Genomic DNA, 15317 nt, shown 5'->3' with positions numbered 1-15317 from the left:
ATCCTCTATTAAATAACTGTGTTACATTTCCCACTCCCCAATCCTCTGGTGCCTGCCCTGACAACTTCAACGAGTGTTAACATCTCGCTTATCTGCTCTGTCACGTCCCTCCATACTCTAGGATGCATATTATCCAGCCCTGGACCTTTATCATCCCTTAATTTTCTCGTTGTTTCTTCACTTCCTCAACTCCAACTTGAATCTCTTCTAAAAGTCCTTGCTCACCCGTCACCCCAGAGATAGATAATCTCAGCATAGCAGAAGTTCCCTTGAATGTAGAAGTAAATGTTCCCGTGTAAATGTAGAAGTAAAAATTCTTTTTTAACATCTTCACCTCTCACCTCAATAATCTTAACCTGGCGTTGGCTTAGCGGTTAGGGTGCCGGCTTGGGATCCTAGGATACTGGGTTCGAATCCCGGTCGATCGCTGAATTAACGCCAGGGGGGGTTGACTCAGCCTGTCATCCTTCCGAGGTCGGCAAATTGAGTACCAGCCTGCTGGGATGAATGATCACGGTGTGTACCCCGATTCAGAATAGGTACACCGTATCCCTGCGCATCGTAAGAGGCGACCAAGGGTTGGCGTCAGGAAGGGCATCCGGCCATAAAAACATTGCCTCAAACAGGGAACCATGATTGTCATGGGGCCCGCAAGGCTAACCCCTGCTCTAGCGGGGAAAATGGCCTTAAAACGATAATTCATTCATTTTTTTCATTCTCACCCTCATCATCCACCAATTCTCCTTTGCTATTCCTCAATGGACCCACACTTCTCATAACTCTTTCTTTACCTCTTGTAAAGAGCCTGGTATTGACTTAACGGTTAAGGTGGCTGGCTTAAGATGTTCCGGTAGTGAGTTTGAGATTGAGAGATTGGACCAAAACGATGTATAGTATGATTTCTCAAAAGGTTGTGGACGGATTTTGACAAAACTTGGTGGATGAGTTGGTTAGGTCAGAAGAACAAGCCAATTGGACTTTGGTTCAGGTCCAAATCCAGATCTGACCTATCAGTAGATACAAAACATAAACTGTTCACAGCTTGACGGAGGTATGTATGCTCTCTACTGGGTGCCCTTCTAGTTCCAAATAAAAAAGAGCAAAAAAAAAAAAGACAAAAAAAGAGCAAAATAAAAGAGCAAAAAAAAGGGCAAAAACAAAAAGAGCAAATTTTTTTTTAACGAGACGAGCAATATTCAAAGGACGACCAGGTGTACTGTCTTGTGTAGTGACATTGCATGGCAGTAGTGACCACCACGACTTGCGGACATGAGCTGCGAAGTTCCAAATCATCCGTCCCCATATGGTCCAGATCCGTCGCCTTGTGACTTTTCATCTGTTTGGATCACTCGAGGAACATCTGTGTGCCTTTCAATTTACAAGTGATTAAGATGTTAAAGCACGTGTTCTGAAATGGCTGCATACCTGTTCCAATAGGTTTATGCACAGATGGCATCGAGGTGTACAAGTAGCAAGGGAATACCTTGAGAAACAGGTGAAGTTTCATCAACCCCCACACGCTTCATGATTTTTCTGGAATATAAATTGAACCCTTCTGCAACACTTTGGAATATATCTATGTCAAAGTGAGAAAATCAACAAATCAGTTGTGTTATTTAGGTTTTCTTGATTTGACCAAAACATTGAAAATATCAGGTGAACACAGTTTATCCCTGTTTTACACAGGTTCAGGCAATCCAGGTTAAAATCCCACATACTATTTGTGTTTGCCCATTTCCATGAACAAGATACATTTGAATTACACATGATAAAAAGAAACTATAAATGGTGCACAAAAGCATAATTACCTCCACCATGAAGGTGGAGGGACGTTATGTTTTAACCCCTGTTTGCCTGTCTCTCTCTGTCTGCGAGCAGGACATCTCAAAATGTTATGGACGGATTCGGACGAAAATTGGTGGACAGGTTTGGTGTGTGACATGGACGAATTGATTCGATTTTGGTGAAAATCTGGATACCATCATTTTAAAAAAAAGTTTGTTACATCATATTTCACCATTGATTGATGGGGCCAAAAACGATATATAGCACGATATTTCAAAAATTTGTGGACGGATTATGACAAAACTTGGCAGATGAGTTCGTGAGGTGACGAGAACAAGCCGATTAGTTTTTGGTTCAGGTCCAGATATACAGTACCTACAGAAAGTCTACACCCCCTTTCAAAATTTTCACCTTTTGTTGCCTTATAACCTTGAATTAAATCAGACTTTTTCCACCTTTATTTACACATTGTAACCCACAACTTCCAAGTGAAAAACAAATTCTACAAATTGCATAAAATTAATTTAAAAATACAAAACCAGAACATCTTGGTTGGATTAGTGTCCATACTTGGTGGAATACTTGCTGTATTCCACCAAGTATGGACTCCTGAGTTAATACTTAGTGGAAGCACCTTTGACCACAATTACAGCTGTGAATCTGTTGAGATAGGTCTCTACCAACTTTGCACAACTTGCTTGGGCAACATTTTCCCATTCTTCTGTTCAAAACTGTTCAAGCTCAATCAAGTTGCGTGTGAGCATTGATGGACAGCAATCTTCAAGTCATGCCACAAATTTTCGATTCGATTTAGGTCGGGGCTCTGACTGGGCCACTCAAGGGCATTTATCTTTTTGCTCCTTAGCCACGCCAGTGTAGTTTTGGCTGTGTGCTTCGGGTCATTGTCATGCTGAAAGTTGAACTTCCGTGCCAATTTCAGCTTTCTTCAGAGGGCAGCAGGTTTTCCTGTCGGATTTTTCTGTATTTTGCTCCATCCATTTTCCCTTCTATCCTGACAAGTGCCCCAGTTCCTGCTGATGAGAAACATCCCCATAACATGATGCTGCCACCACCATGCTTCACAGTAAGGATGGTGTTCTTTGGGTGATGTGCTGTGTTGCGTTTGCACCAAAGTAACGTTTTGCATTTAGGCCAAAAGGTTCCATATTTAGTACAGCGGATAAGCTCTCATATTTTAACAAATTGTGCATTTTTTGAGAAAAGCATGAAATTTCTAGCATAGTTAGTATATACCATAAGGTTTATTTTCAGATGTGGAGGGAAGTCAGATTTGACCTCTGAGAACCGTGAGAGGTCAAATCCAAAATGGCCGCCAGTCCACCGGGTCTAATGTTCAAACGCGCTTATAGGTGTCATTTCCAACTAAATTGGGGATGCCCATTCATTTGGTGATACTTTTGAGATCGCCAGAACTCAAGGACATGCATTTAGGTCACGGTCAAGGTCAAATTACGTTAAATATCTATTTTTATGATACTGCAGTTGGAACTGCTATTGGAAAAAGTTCATTTGAACTTTTAAAACTTTATTTTTTCAGGTACAGGGATAGGTACAGAACACCCAAAGACCAGAAATGATGAAAAAAAAGTGTTTACACTGCAAGGAATGATGCAATAACCTCTGAAAAAATAACTGCAGTTAACCAAGTATGTCTTCCGTTTCCGGTCTTGCTGGCGAGGGTTCGTTTATTCTCAGCTCTCCATGCTATCCATCGAAATCGAAGTTAAGTAATTGTTCCCATTTGTATTTTCGTTATAACTATTTATTTTATGGTGTATATATTGTCTCCCGACGAAGATTTTCGGTGCAAATCTTTCATACCTGTATTGAAAATCGTGTTAATTCGGGTCGTGTTTTGAGGCCTTGTAGTTGTACAGTGAACACTGTACAACCTTGAGGCTTTGTTTTTCTCTCAGCGGTCCGTGTTTTTGTGATCCAATAACTTTCGTTCTCTGTTTTCCCAATCTTTTCACCCCATAGCCCTCTTCCTTGTGTAAATCACAACTCAAAAAAATCCAAAAAAAAACATTTCCTTCTCTGTTCTCATTCGTTTATTCATTCTTATTCGTTCGTTCGTTCGTTCTTCGACCACGTGTTTCTCCCCCATTTCCCCAGATAGAATGTCAAATTTCAACTCGTTATTTTATCGTCCATGCGTTATTGTTTTGATTATAGTTACTTTTGGTTTGAATTTCCTGTAACTTGTAATTATTTAATCGTGTTCTGCTCCTCGTGTGCGGCCTTGTAGTTGTACCCCCGTCGGTGTTTGTTATCTTAATCGTGTTTTGCTTGGCTCTTAGTTTTTTTCCCTTCTACCCCGAACATAATACTCTGTCTAACGTTCTAAATCCCCACCTCCCCCCCCCCCCCACCCCCAAAAACCACACAAACAAAAAAAAAAAAAAAAACATTTATTTTCCTTTCTCCACGTGTACTGTTGACTCATCCTGTATTTTCTGTCCAGGTGTGCTGTTCGCCCCGCCCCCATTAACTCCTTGCCATCCACCGTTTGCCCTTCACGTGACTCGTGGTGGTCCCTCTCGGCTCTCCCCCCGTTGGTATTTTTTGTGCACATAAGATTGTTCACGGTTCTGTTTAAATATTATTTAAATATGTATAACCTTTCCCCTTCAGTGTTTTACTCAGTGGTATTTTACAACACGCTGTTTTTCTTCCTATTTAAAAGGCTTTTCTCAATTTCCTCTCCAACTCATTCCACCTCAAAAAAAAGAAATTCAATATCTTATACGTCTCCCTCACTACATGGTCTAAATTCACATTCATTCCATCCCTCCTCCATCATTCTGAACCGGATTGCTAACTTGAAAATCACAACAAACCCAATTTGTTTTCAATGTTCGTCTTTCATTAATCATCCACTTTCTAAACTCCCCTCTTGCCCCTCCCATCCAAATCCCTCCCCTTGCACCTACACTCCTAAACTCCCCCCTTGCCCCGCCACTCTTAAACTCCCCCCCTGCCCCTCCACTCCTGAACTCCCCCCTTGCCCTTCCACTCCTGAACTCCCCCCTTGCCCTTCCCCTCCTAAACTCCCCCCTCACTCCTCCCCTTCAAAACTCCCCCCCAACCCCTCCCATTCAAATCTCCCCCCATACCATTCCTCTCCAATTCTCCCTCCTCCCCCCTCCTCCTCGAAGCTGCCTCCTCCCCACTTCGTCTCCCTTCTATCTCATACCTCCACCCCCCCCCCAACCTTCTTCTTTCCTCTGCCCCCCCCTCAAACAACCCCTCACTGTGCCTCATCCCTTCACCTTCAAACCTTTCATCCTCCTCATCCTTCCCTTTCTTGGAACTCTTCTGCAATCGCTGACACACTAACAACTGCTCTCCCTACCTCCCCCTCTCATCCTTCATCTTACCCTACTCCTCCCCTGTCCTGTACCCGATGCTCCCCCTCTCTCTTCATTAACGGTATGGACCTCAAACATCCGGGGCCTTCGCTCAAACCTGACTGATCTCTCCATACAGGTTGCTTCTAACAATCCAGACTTGATCTGCTTAACAGAGACTTTCCTCCTTCAAGATGTCTCTGATTCCTTAATATCTCTTCCTGGTTACTCCCTCCTCCGGTATGATAGACCTGAGCCTCGGCCTGGTGGTGGGGTGGCTATCTTTATCAAAAACTCTCTTCCTCACTCTCCTTGCACTGCCCTCTCTCCTCTTCACCCCCAGGAGTACCTCTGGCTACGGCTTCCTCTCCGCTCCCACCTTTTGTTCATATGTGTTCTGTACCGTCCCCCAAACAGTGATGACTCCATCTACATTTCACTGTCCGACAACATGGACCAACTTCTATCCACTCATCCCAACTCTCTCTTCCTCATATGTGGTGACTTCAATTGTCATCATGCCACCTGGTTGGGTGTGGGTTCCTCTCTCACCAGTCATGGCACCTCAGCAAAGGACTTCTGTGACTCACTGGGATTGACACAATCTGTCAATTTCCCGACCTGGATCTCAGCCAATGGAGTATCTTCTCTTCTAGACTTGGTTATGACTAACTTCCCTGCTAATGTCTGCTGCTCTTCTTCTGCACCAATCGGTTCTTCTGATCATGTGCTTGTCAAAGTGGACATGTCTCTGGCCATTCTCAGAGAGCCTCCTCAGCGTCGACGAGTCTGGCATTTCACTCAGGCCGACTGGGACGGTCTTCAAGTCGCCATCATTCGTCTGGATTGGTCTCCCATCTCCACTGCCTCTGACATCAATTCTTCCTGGGAATTCTTCCAAAGCAAACTGATCTCTCTCATGCACAGATTTATCCCATCTCGCCTTCAGTTGTCTTACCCTTCCTCCCGTCCATGGTACACTGAATCTTGTGGTGAGGCAGTTGCCCTGAAACAACTTGCCTTTGCCTCTTGGAAGGCTAATCCAACTGAAGGAAATCTCAGTTCCTTCCACCAAGCTCGGAACAAGTGTGTGTCTACCCTCAGGAGTGCCAGGAAGCACTATCTCTCCTCACTCAAGAATGAACTCTCAAACCTGTCTCCTTCCGCCAAATCCTGGTGGCGTCTGGTCAAATCCGTTTCTGGTGTTTGTTCCCCCTCCATCCCCTCCCTTACCTCAAATGGCCACACAGTTGACATCGCATGTGACAAAGCCGAATGCCTCAACTCTGTGTTTGCCTCAAAATCCTTAGTCCCAAACCCATCTCTCTCTGTTCCCACCTTTTCCAGTCGAACCAAACTGCTCCTGGACTCTGTGACCTTCTCTCCTGACAAGGTGGAGGAGTTTTTGTCAAACCTCGACTCTGATTCTGCAACTGGACCAGATGGCATCAGCCCACAGGTCCTAAAATCCTGCTCTGCCACTCTATCTCACCCTCTCTCTGTTCTTTTCACCCTATCTTTTGCTCAAGGTCATCTGCCAGCATCCTGGAAATCAGCAAACATTACCGCTTTACACAAAAAAGGTGCAAAAACAGATCCTTGCAACTACAGACCAATCAGCCTGCTCCCAATTATCAGCAAAGTCATGGAATCCATCATTGCTTCGGATATGAAATCTTTCCTCTTCTCCAATGGCTTGATCTCTGATCATCAATTTGGTTTCAGACCAGGTCACTCTACTCTGGACATGCTGCTTCTGCTGTCTCAACAATGGATGGAGGTCCTCAATGCCAAACAGGAAATCAGAGCTGTCTCCCTTGACATATCATGTGCCTTCGATACGGTCTGGCACCCAGCTCTGCTCACCAAACTCTCCTCCTATGGTATCCATGGAAATCTCCATGCATGGCTTGCGGACTTCCTCTCTGGTCGTAGTCAACGTGTGGCCCTGAATGGATTTCTCTCATCTCCCCTTCCCGTTCAGGCTGGAGTTCCCCAAGGCAGTGTGCTGGGCCCTGTGCTTTTTCTGGTCTTTATCAATGATCTCTCCGACTCTCTTGAAAATCCTCTCTATCTCTTTGCTGATGACTCCACTCTCTGTCGCTCCATTCCTCATCCCTCAGATCGGCAGTCTGCAGCCTCCTCACTCTCTGAAGACCTGGACAAAATCACAGACTGGTCAAACATGTGGAACATGTCTTTCAATCCTGACAAATCTCACACTCTTACTATGTCTCTCCGAAAAGATCGACTGGACAACCCTCCCATCTACTTTCTCAACAATCCTCTCCAAGAAGTTCTGTCGCTCAAGCTTTTGGGTCTCACCATCTGCCATGATCTTTCTTGGGAAAACCACATTTCCAAGCTGGCCTCCAAAGCCAGTCGCCGACTGGGCATCCTCCGTCGTGCGAAGTCCTTCCTAGGCACACCTGAGCTCCTCACCACATACAAGGCTTTCATCCGCAGCTCAATGGAATACTGTTCTCCCCTATGGGCTGGTGCTCCTGCCTCACACCTGGCTCGGCTTCACGCGGTTGAATCCAAAGCTTTCAGAATCATTGGAATCTCCCGCGATGAAGCTATCTCTGAGGGCCTTTCACTCACTCACCGCAGGCAGGTAGGTGGTCTTTCTGTCTTCTACCGACTCCTCTCCGGCCTTGCTCCCCCAGCTCTCTCTGTGCTCTGTCCCCCAAATATTCCTACAGGTCGCACAAGATCTGCCAGCCACCCTCTGATGGTTAAACTGCCGAAATCTCGGCTCTCTGCTCACCTTCACTCTTTCATTCCTCTTTTCTCCCGCCTCTGGAACAAACTCCCACACTCACTTCAATCACACTCCTCCCTCCAGGTCTTCAAAACAGCTGTTCACCACCATCTCTTATCTTCCCCCATCCAAAACCTTGATCTTTTCTACCCCCACTAATTCACCCCAGATCCACCTTGTTTGAAATTCCAACTTCTTTCCTGGAAGTCTTGGCAGTGTCCATATGTTTTATACCTCTCCCACCCCCCCCCCCTTCCCATGCCTCCCCCCCAAAGCCCTCTCCCTCCCACAGTTCTCTCGATGTCTCCATGTCTCTCGGTCCCTGCTCTCAAATGTTGTGTTTGTGTCCTTCCCCCTCTCTCCCCATCTTGTCTACCGCTCCCGATGTTATTTGTTTTGTGTGTCTGTTTGTCTTTCTGTGTGATTAATGTTCGCTCTTTCACGAGCCTCGATCTTGTATACAAAAAAAAAAAAAAAAAAAAATGTCCACCAAAGCTTTCATTAAATCAAGTGCAATGATGAAAATTGGTAATGATCTAAATCTAACAGTCTCCAGAACAGAAGCACAGTGCAGTGCACTTGAATGCAGCTTTGGCACACTTGCAGCGTCCAGTGCACCCTTTCTTGCAGCCACAGTCGATCAATTCATGGCACGATTTTGATGCTTCAGGAAGAGTGGTCCAAAGAGGCTGCCACCCAGTTGTCTCCTTTGTCCAGCCCCAGTCAGGTGGGTCTGGCATCTCTGGATCCATGACCAATGCCTGGTTACAACAGTTGGCCTGGTAGCAAGTGCGCTTGATGTGCTGCTTGAGTGTTGCCTGGGTCGGAGGAATGTTCTCTAGAGTTCTACACTTCTGTGTGAAGAGCTATTTCCTGGCATCATTCACTTCCGTGCTCTCACTGGTTCTGTCGTACATCAGCACCACAAATCGCTCTAGCAGTAACATTGAGCCTTCACTGACCTCACTTGGCATGCCTAGGAGTTCATTGAAAGCATCATTCACCTCTGGGCATCCCCAATTTAGTTGGAAATAACACCTATAACGTTTTTCTACACTATTTGGTTCCAAAATTAAGCGCGTTTGAACATTAGACTCGGTGGACTGGCGGCCATTTTGGATTTGACCTCTCACGGTTCTCAGAGGTCAAATCTGACTTCCCTCCACATCTGAAAATAAACCTTATGGTATGCACTAACTATGTTAAAAATTTCATGCTTTTCTCATAAAATGCACAATTTTTTGTGTTTATCTGCTGCACTACTTAGTTTTGTCAGACCACAAAACTTTTTGCCACATGGCTTCAGAATCTCCGGAGTGTTTTTTTGCATATCTCAAACAGGACTCAAAGTGGGCTTTTTGAGTAATGGTTTCCTTCTTGTAGAGGCTGGACTTGTGGACTGCTTAGGAAATTGTTGTCACATGCACACAGTGACCAATCTTTGCCAAAAAGGCCTGTAGCTTTTTCAAAGTTGCCATTGGTCTCTTGCTGGCCTCTCTGATCAGTCTCCTACTTGCTTGGTCATCCAGTTTGGAGGGACGGCCTGGCAGGGTCTTGGTGGTACCATACACCTTCCACTTCTTCATGCTTGTCTTGACTGTGCTCCAAGGGATATTCAAGGCCTTTGAAATATTTTTATACCCATCCCCTGTTCTGTGCCTTTCCACAACTTTATCCTGCAGATCTTTTGAAAGCTCCTTGGTGCTCATGCTTGAGTCTTTGCTGTGAAATGCACCACCCAACAAAGGAAACCTACAGGAACAGCTGATTTTATTGTGAAATAATCGGAATCACTACAATTTAACGCAGGTGGAGGCCAATTAACTTTGTGTGTGATTTTGAAGGTGATTGGTTGCACCTGAGCTCATTTACAATTGCTATTATAAGGGGGGTTATAAGGGGACACTTATCCAAGCAAGGTATTCTAGTTTTGTATTTTTAATTAAATTTCTGAAATTTCTAGAATTTGTTTTTCACTTGGGAGTTGTGGGTTACGATGTATAAATAAAGGTGGAAAAAGTCTGATTTAATGCATTTTAATTCCAGGCTATAAAGCAGCAAAAGGTGAAAATTTGAAAGGGGGTGCATATGTTCGATAGGCACTGTATGTAACAAACACTTATCGTGTTTCTGTCCGAGACATCATTTCCAGACAATCCCTTTGGTTTATTCATGAATTCATAAGGGAGGCATGGTGTTTGATGGATACTTCTGTTTGAGGTTTGCTGGAATTGCTGGAAGGAGGTGGTCATGGGTCCATTGCCACAAGCTTCTTATAAGCGTAGAACTCCTGGGATATGAAGGTGTCGACATATTATGTATGCATCAGAAAGCAAGGAGGATATATGGTTTGAGATGAGGATGGGTGAGATGAGGGAAGGAAAAGGATGGGTCACACAAGATCTTTAAAATATATCTATATGATAATACTTAATGCATCTGTCACGCTGCGAGATTCCATCATCTCGCGAGATTGTGAGTTCAATGTTGTTTCGTCGTTATTTTTAACGTTGTATTTATGCACCACGAATACTTGAGAGTGGCAATTCCATGGAATTTCCGTGGGACATATCTCGCGAGATTGTGAATCGGACGTTGTTTCGACTGTGATTTTGATGCCATGGGCAAAGACATTGTTGAAGTCACAATTTACATTACACAGCATTTCCGCGGGTACCTGTGAGTATATATCACCTTGTTTCCTTGTGCCGCCAAGTCGTGACCGCCTCCTGGCAACCCTCCAGGTCAGCCAGCACCGACACCTGTCCTTCACTGCTTCCTTGAGGTCATCGATTTGCATCCCTGTTGCTGACCTCACTTTGTCCAGCCATCTTGATCTAGATCTCCCTCTTCTACCAGTTCCACTGGCCATTCCCATCATCAGCGATTTCTCCAGCTGGTGTTGGGACCTCATCATGTGACCAGCTTCTGGCGAAGAATGATCGCACCTAGCGGAATTGGATGTTCAACGATCTGGAGGATGGAATCGTTTGTTCTCCTTGCAATCCAGGAAATGCGAGAAATCCGTCGCCAGCACCGCATTAAAAAATCTGCATTTATCAACCTGTCTCTTCTTGTGGTGGTCCCTCCATGTTTCAGCGGCAGAAGTTTTCACAGCGGCATTCACAGGGAAGACGAGTGCGAAAAACAAGTCCCGGCTTTGTTCCAACAGAGGCATCCCTGTCATTCCATACCTTCAGCAAGGTCCGCCATTGTTGTTCTTCCAAATGATAACCTTCTGTCGATCTCTACAGAGCAGCCGCCTTCAGTCGCAGTGATCTTCCACCCGAGGAAAATTGATTCTTCAAACTGACTCGATGCCCTCCCCATCAACCTGAAAATAGTGTGTGTGTGTGTGTGTATATATATATATATATATATATATATATATATATATATATATATATATATATATACATACATTACAGATAAAATACCTACTTCTGGCTTTTGGTTGCAGTCTGTGAAAAACAGAACTGCCCATTTCAAACAAGCAGTTTCCCGACTGCTATCCACATTTATCGGTAAGCCACCTTCCATCCGTCCATCAAAAATGAAGAAGAAGAACCTTTCTGACCCACCATGTTTAATTCTAAAGGGTTCTAAAGACGGATTCTAAAGGGTAATTATAATGGGTTCTAATGGGTAACTCTAAAGGGTAATTCTATTGGGTAACTCTAAAGGGTAATTTTAATGGGTTTCATTCGTTTCTTGGCTTTGCCTATTTCATATTAAAAATGCCAAACTGAACCGCTTTCTTTGGACATGGTGCGATTTTTTATTTAGGAATGACAGCCCACCCATTGGGAAGGAAATCAATCCATGGATGCGTTTCTGGCTCCTTGGATTTCATCAGCGTGGAGTGGACTCCCCCCAAGAGTTGAGCCGGTGAGCTCAAGTCATCATCTTCAGTTCCAAACAGTACTGTACCTACAAATAGTACAATAAATACAGTTAAACCATCACAAATCAGCATATTGTATGTTAAATAACTACCTGTCTGACGTATGTGACCACAACAAGACAGGATTTGCTCTAAGATATTTATGCGGATTGAGTCAGAAGAAAGTTTTGTTGAAGTAATCCTGAAGAGAACGGTTTCAAATCTTAGCTTTAAATATATATGATTGATGATTGAGTCCTTACCTTTTCCAGGGATACCAGGGCCGCTGAAGCGGTCTCGTGGCATGGAATACATTTGATTAACAATGCATTTTATCACTTATATGGTGATGGTGTTAACCACCGTGGGAAAAGAGGTTCGGATGACGTTTGGAGTGTGGACTCCTTTTGCTATGACTAAGGGCGAGCTGTATACAACTTTAATAAATAAAACATCTAATATACGTATAAAGCTCTTTCTGACCAGTCGAGCAAAAAATAATATCTGTGAAAGAAAAGTTGATAGAGCCGTGCAGCAAGTCAGGATGGAGGGCAGATCAGCTCACAGCTCATCACACAAGTGGAGCAAACCAGGGAGGGAGTGGATGGGAGGATGGAAGGGGTGGGAGAGGGTGGCAGGGAGGGTGGGAGAGGTTGGATGGAAGGGGTGGGAGAGGGTGGATGGAAGGGGTGGGAGAGGGTGGATAGGAGGATGGAAGGGGTGGGAGAGGGTGGCAGGGAGGATGGATGGGGTGGGAGAGGGTGGCAGGGAGGATGGAAGGGGTGGGAGAGGGTGTATGGGAGATGGGAGGACTGACTGACTGATATCAATGTTCGGTACCTTACAGGTGACGTAGAGAGCTGAAATTTGGCATGCCAACGGGCATCTAAGCCGGTACATCGGGGAAAAACACCGAACCGTCGGAAAATGTCCATAAATGAAAATTTACTTTAAAAAACATAAACGCATACATAAAAACAAAAAAAACAACTCGATCAATATCGAGCATTTGCAAGTTGGAATTTCTATAACTGTAAACTGAAAAATAAACATGACAATAATGTCCGTAAATGAAAAAAAGAAAAAGCGTCAGTAAATTAATTTCCTTTAAAAATGCAAACGTGTCCGTAAAAACAACCTCAATCGATATCTAGCATTTTAAAATTGTAATTTCTATAACTGTTAAACTATGGAATAAAAATCTCAATGAAAATTTATGTAAAAACCGTAAATACATCCGTAAAATAAAAAGATAAACAAGAAGACGTCATGCAAACATGATACTTGCAAAATCCCCCTGCCCCACCCAAAAAAGGTTGCCATTGAGCCATCAAATTATCCATTTCATCAATATTAAAATTGACGGTATTTATCAACGCTCGTGTTAATAGGATGAAAAGTGGCGATTTTTCAGATGAAAATTGATGATTTTAGAAGTTTGACCTAGAGTTGACCTTTTGACCTCAAAATAGTTGGTTTCCCAATTCAGTGAGGAACTATGCAAATGCTGTTAAATTTTCAAGTCGATTGGATGAAAATTGATGATTTTGGAAGTTTGACCTTGAGTTGATCTTTGACATTTTGACCTCAAAATAGTTGGTTTCCCAATTTAGTGACTCGATATACAAATGCTGTTACATTTTCAAGTCAATCGGAAGAAAAATGGGGATTTTAGAAATTTGACCTCCAGATGCCCTTTGACCTCAAAAATAGGCTTCTCAATTGTGACGACCACTACAACTTGGTGAAGTTTCATGACGATTGGTTTAGAGTTGTGACAAATAAGCAGACAGAATAACAAATGCAAACGACCAATATACTTGGACAACCCTTCTAATTTGTGGACTTGCCTGTTTCAGCCACACCCATTGCTGACAAGTATATGTAATCAAGCACACAGCCATGCAATCTCCAAAGACAAACCTTGGCAGTATAATGGGCCGTACTGAAGAGCTCAGTGACCTTCAACGTGGCACCGTCATAGGATGCCACCTTTCCAACAAGTCAGTTCATCAAATTTCTGCCCTGCTAGAGCTGCCCCGGTCAACTGCAAGTGCTGTTATTGTGAAGTGGAAATGTCTAGGAGCAACAACAGCTCAGCCGTGAAGTGGTAGGCCATACAGGCTCACAGAATGGAACCACTGAGTGCTGAAGCCCGTAGTGCATAAAAATCTTCTATCCTCGGTTGCAACACTCACTACTGAGTTCCAAACTGCCTCTGGAAGCAATGTCAGCACAACAACTGTTCGTCGGAAGCTTCATTAAATGGGTTTCCAAGGCCGAGCAGCCGCACACAAGCCTAAGCTCACCATGCGCAATGCCAAGCGTCCGGTGGAATGGTGTAAAGCTTGCCGCCATTGGAGCAGTGGAAAGACGTTCTTTGGAGTGATGAATCACGCTTCACCATCTGGCAGTCCGACGAAAGAATCTGGGTTTGGTGGATGCCAGGATAATGCTACCTGCCTCTGATAACGCTACTGTAAAGTTTGGTGGAGGAGGAATAATCGTCTGGAGCTGTTTTTCATGGTTCGGGCTCGGCCCCTTAGTTCCAGTGAAGGGAAATCTTAACGCTACAGCTTACAATGACATTCTAGACGATTGTGTGCTCCCAACTTTGTGGCAACAGTTTGGGGAAGGCCCTTTCCTGTTTCAGCATGACAGTGCCCCCGTGCACAAAGCGAAGTCCATACAGAAATGGTTTGTAGAGATCGGTGTGGAAGAGCTTGGCCTGCACAGAGCCCTGACCTCAACCCCATCGAACACCTTTGGGATGAATTGGAACGCCGACTGCGAGCCAGGCCCAGTCGCCCAACATCAGTGCCCGACCTCACTAATGCTCTTGTGGCTGAATGGAAGCAAATCCCCACAGCAATGTTCCAACATCTAGTGGAAAGCCTTCCTGGAAGAGTGGAGGCTGTTATAGCAGCAATGGGGGGGGGGGGGGACCAACTCCATATTAATGCCCATGATTTTGGAATGATATGTGCGACGAGCACATGTGGGTGTGATGTTCGGGTGTCCACATACTTTTGGCCATGTAGTGTATATCCATTGTTACTTGCTAAATCGAAGATTTTTCAAGTTATTGGTTGGTCTTGTGTGTTAGTCTGTCTGTCTGTCTGTTTGTTTGTCAGTTGCCTACAGGTCACAATTTTAATCCAATCTTCACGAAACGATGTCACACTTTTAATCCAATCTTCACGAAACTTCACCAAATGGTGGAGTTCGTCACAAGTAGGAAGCCTTTTGATTTTGAGGACAAAGGTCAAAGGTCATCTTGAAGTCAAATTTCATCACCTTTCAGTCATCTTGAAGTTGGCTACAGTGACATGGGCCTTAAACCTCCTGATAACATTGCGTATGGTGGACACAGGAACTTCAAGGTTTCTAGAGATGAACTTGTAGCCTTGAGATTGTCCATGCTTGGCTACTTTCTTGTGTCTGACCTCCTCAGACAATTCTCTGGTTTTCTTTCTTTTCTCCATGCTCATTAGTCAGGTCAAAATACAGTTTA

At 44.3% G+C, this 15317-nt stretch overlaps 1 protein-coding gene across 3 annotated transcripts in view; it reads left to right on the top strand.

Annotated features, from left to right (window-relative positions):
• LOC137434974 (receptor-interacting serine/threonine-protein kinase 2) overlaps positions 1 to 12268 on the top strand; it is a 113227-nt gene extending 100959 nt beyond the window's left edge. For all 3 annotated transcript variants that reach the window (XR_013624604.1, XR_010985980.2, XR_010985983.2), the window contains 2 exons: positions 1438 to 1495; positions 11707 to 12268. The gene's annotated coding sequence lies outside the window, so the exon portion shown is untranslated. The remainder of the gene's footprint in view (positions 1 to 1437; positions 1496 to 11706) is intronic.
• Positions 12269 to 15317: the final 3049 nt, after the last annotated feature.

This window comes from Myxine glutinosa, chromosome 9, assembly GCF_964187855.1.
Source record: "Myxine glutinosa chromosome 9, kmMyxGlut1.1, whole genome shotgun sequence".
In the NCBI taxonomy this organism is placed as follows: Eukaryota; Metazoa; Chordata; class Myxini; order Myxiniformes; family Myxinidae; genus Myxine; species Myxine glutinosa.
Note: the sequence above shows the minus strand (reverse complement) of the source record. Positions and strands in the feature narration are given on the sequence as shown.